This window comes from Mobula birostris, chromosome 13 (assembly GCF_030028105.1).
Source record: "Mobula birostris isolate sMobBir1 chromosome 13, sMobBir1.hap1, whole genome shotgun sequence".
Classification (NCBI taxonomy): Eukaryota; Metazoa; Chordata; class Chondrichthyes; order Myliobatiformes; family Myliobatidae; genus Mobula; species Mobula birostris.
Window position 1 is genome coordinate 87,983,723 of NC_092382.1, and position 4,302 is coordinate 87,988,024.

The following is a 4,302-nucleotide window of genomic DNA, read 5'->3' on the forward strand; positions in this document are numbered from 1 at the left end:
TACAAAACAAAACAACAGAATTTGGGAGTAAACTGTACGGGACAACAATGCATTGCTAATGACATATGTACGGTTTACTAAAAAATGGAAAAGTTGATGAAGAGATTCTCTATTGTAAAATGTTGAAAACAGATATTAACGTGGAATAAATCTACAAGAGTTCAAAATGTATATTGATGACAATTTTTTTTTCTGATTAGGTACATGATTTCTTGTGTAATGAATGGAGCAGCATATAGGACAGGTCACCATGCTGGTTTAGTGGAATTTATGAAAATTAAATTGCAAGTCTGTGGTGTCATTCATGATCAACATCCCGCAGCTACTGTGCAGGGTACAGGTACTGTGAAAACTAGGTTTAAAGATAAATAAAAAGTTAAAACAGAATATTTCTTTCATGCTGGCATATGATAGCCATGTGTTTACACGATGGGAGCGCTAGAAAGTATATTCGGTCTCAGACGGGCGAGTATGGCGAGTATGAAGGTCTTCAGGAGGGCGTTGGCAAGTATGTGGGCATTGGGTTGGCAAACACTGCTCTGGAAGAAAGAGTTAGCCAATGGGAAAGCATAACCGTCCATGGATGGGATCCCCACGATCATTGCAGACTAGGTGTCAACGAGAAGGTGTCCGACGACAGGCTCAAAGTTGGAGAATTCTATCCAGAAACTGGATGTTTCCTTGTGACAATATTGGTCCAGGTGGTTAAGACAAAAACATCAAAGATGCGCAATAAAAGGCTAACAAATTCAAGACGGTCAAAGCAGAATATGCCATGTGAAACTGGAAAAAATCCCACAATTACAGTATCCTGCAACAATCTAATTCAATCCGATTACTTACACAGGCACCATCAGGCGACAAAAACATCTTTCACCAAATTCTTGCTTTAAGATACACAATCATGAAACATACCATGCATTATTATAAATACAATCCTGATCCGGTTTTACACTCAGGATCCTACAATTATATTACCACCGATACATTATTGGAGATGGGATAATACCCTGCTACCCGCCCGAATATAATATTACAGGATAAATATGCGGTAATAATTTATTTAATAGGTATGGCCATTCCAAACACACACAACCCACGGAAATCAGTCAGTGTAAAACACCAGAAATAAGCTGACCAAAGAGGGAAATGAACGACTATGGTACATGAAGAGGGTATACATTGTCCAGTTGTAATATACACGACTGGCATCTTCCCAAAATCACTACACAATAGCACTAAACATTTCGACCTCCACGACAATATTTATGCAAATCTCCAGAAAGGCACAATACTAAAAAGCACTAGAATAGTCCAAAAGTTCCAAGCGATTGAGAAATAAGTGCTTGTCTATGTCCATAACGCAATTTTTATCAGTTTTAGCTGAGATAAAAAGTTAAAATAATAAACATGCGATTCTACTGGAGTGAATGCAGAGGAGAGTCAACACGCAATCTGATCGGATGGAATTTTATTAGAAATCAGGAAGGGAGATGACATTATTTTCCTTGAAGCACAGCAGGCACCGGAGGTTTCGGTGAAAATTGCCCAATTATGCATGGGTTCTGTGGTGTTAAACTTTCCTCCGTAACATCGTTGTCTAATGCGACGGACAAGTGCAAGCTTTACTGTAAGTTTGTGTTGACTTTCTTTTTTCTTCATTTCATTCTTATGCAAAAAACTAAATTAACTAATGAGTTGCATTTTTGCCGATTTGGTCCTGAATGTCCCCAGAACCTGTCTCGCTTTCTCATGACCGAGAAGGGTCTGGCGGTGACGAGGGCGGGAATATGGTGAAAAACTGAAAATAAAAGGTAGGATGAGTTTAATAATCGGTAGGAGAGGAGGTGGCGGGGTGCGGGTGTCGGAGACTCTGTTCCTGGGCTGTGTTTCTCTTCGACTCTAAACCAGATTTACTCTCCCCGCTGCCAATTCCTCCGATGATCATTGGTTCTGTAGAGTCAAGATCGAAAACATTGCGACCGCCGCCGAGAAGAGCTTAGATATGTTATCTGTTAATTAGTTGAATAATTGACGTGAGCGGACATTTCACTGCGCAGATGAACTGCTCTCTGAACTTGAACTGAGTTACCCCATAAATAAACGTGTTTGTGCAACAACTTAATATCATCAGCATGTCTCCGGTGTGTTGAAACATGTATTCAGAATCGTTGTAATTATTTTGATCCAGTCCGGCGATGTTGTTATAAAGGAATTCGGCAACACTCACCGACCACAGGATGATGAAGCTTCCGGAGATGGTGAGAAGTAAGATCACAGACCTCCTCCTGCTCCCCATCTCCGGGTCACTGCGGTTCTCCGCTTTGCTCTGACCCCTCAGCCCCTTACGGACACGACTAGTCACTAAAATGTGTCTGACTGTCAGAGCGTTGAACAGTATTAACACGAACGGGTGTGATGGCGTTAGGACGGTAGAAAGCCGGTCATATCCCACCCACCCGGGATCCGTATAGTAGCCCGGTATTTCAATACAGTCCCGGGGTATATTGTCAATCACTTTCACAGGACGATATATAATAAATTCGGGCACATTATTAAATCAGAGCAGAACGCCGGTTGTTGTCAGAACCAAAGCCGCAGTTTTCCCGGTGCAATATTTTATTTTCCGCTTCTGACAACAAATGGCGACAAACCGATGAAAAGTAAAAGTGACGGTGAACCAGACCGAAAAGTCTGTGACTGCCTCTCCCAGGACAGAGATCACACTGCACACGGGGTGATGTCCAGGAAAGTCCCGGGGAAGTAATAATAACCGACCCGCCACAATATCACCGCAAACACGATGGTCAGTAGATCCGCCGCTGCCGTGGCCACCAGGTAGCGAGTGGTGCGGGTGGAGAGGCCGCACTTTCCCCGGGACAGGATCACCGTCGCCACTAAATTCACTGGGAAACAACAGAGAGAGCGAGTGAGTTGCTGTCTGTCCGCTCCGTGGGTCTCGGGGCAGGGAGATGCTGGAAATGGAGAGCAGCTCATTCCCGGAGGTTTAAAACGCGGAAGGCGGGGATCGCCGGGAGAAACGTACCGGTCCGGGGCGCTGCACGGAGAGCAGGGTTCGGGAAGGAGGCCGGGAGCGCTTTGGAAAATCAGTGTAACTCTCTGCCCATCGGGTTTCTGACTGATATGCAAAGCCGGGAAAGCCTCGGCAACTTTCTCAGCGACAGTGATTCCCGCGATCCAGTCACATCTGTTCACACTGTCCGGTACCGCTCAGCCCCGCTGTCTCCGACTTTGTCCACGGACAGTTTCCAAAGCTCGTTGCAGATTTACTTCCCCCGTTCGCAGGCATCGATCTCCTCCTCGGCTTCCGCCCACACGGGCCCGGCTCGGCTCGCTTATTTTAAATTCTGCAACTACTCTTCGCCGCGGCTCCTTCACACTCTGTCAGGGGATCGGATCAGAAAGTGTCCATGTTGGTTTTATTTAATATTCTCCCTGACTTGCTCCGAATTACTGCGGCGTTACTCTAAATGCTCCGGTGCTGGTTGTTCCTGATCGGAGTGTCGCCTGTAACTTACCCCGTCTGACCGGTATCGGACCCCGCCGTGTCGGCTCTGAACTCCCGCTTCACTCCATCGATATCAGGGCGTGGAAACAAAAACCCACAGACACCCTCATTTACTTCTTCCAAACTCCCGAAACTCTCGGGATCTAATACACAGTCGGTGTCATTTTCAGGATATAAATGTACATTTTCTGTCAATAACAGACTGGGGAATATTGATTTGGTCCCTCAGCCAAATTGTTGACACAGTCTGGGAACAACTGGGCTCCGAGCACCGGTCCCTACAACACCGACTGGGACATCCTGCAGGCCCGGGGAGGGCTGGTTATTCCTTGTATTTAAACACACGGGGAACAGGAACAGGAGCAGGCCACTCGGCCCCTCCACACCGTCCTATCATTCAATAAGACCCGGGCCCCCAACATCGCTCCCATCCCCACTTTGCCCGGACCATTGGCCCCGCTTGCAGGACAACAGTCTGCCGGTGTTTGCCCCCAATGTGGTGAATCGCCACCACCGTGGGCTCAGACATTTCCACAGATGAGCCCCTCCTGTCCCCACCGGGACAAACATCCTGTCCGCCCCCTCTCTCACCGTCTTCATCCTCTCCCTCCCCGGGGAACCGGCATCAAACCGACGGGCCGAGCGGTCTCCTCCTACCTCTCAGCGATACATCAGACTCCGGCCGCAGGAGACGCTTCACAAACGCCCCAACTTCCCTCGGAGGGAAATGGAAATAAATCAGAAAGCGGACATTTACTTTGGGATTTTGTTCC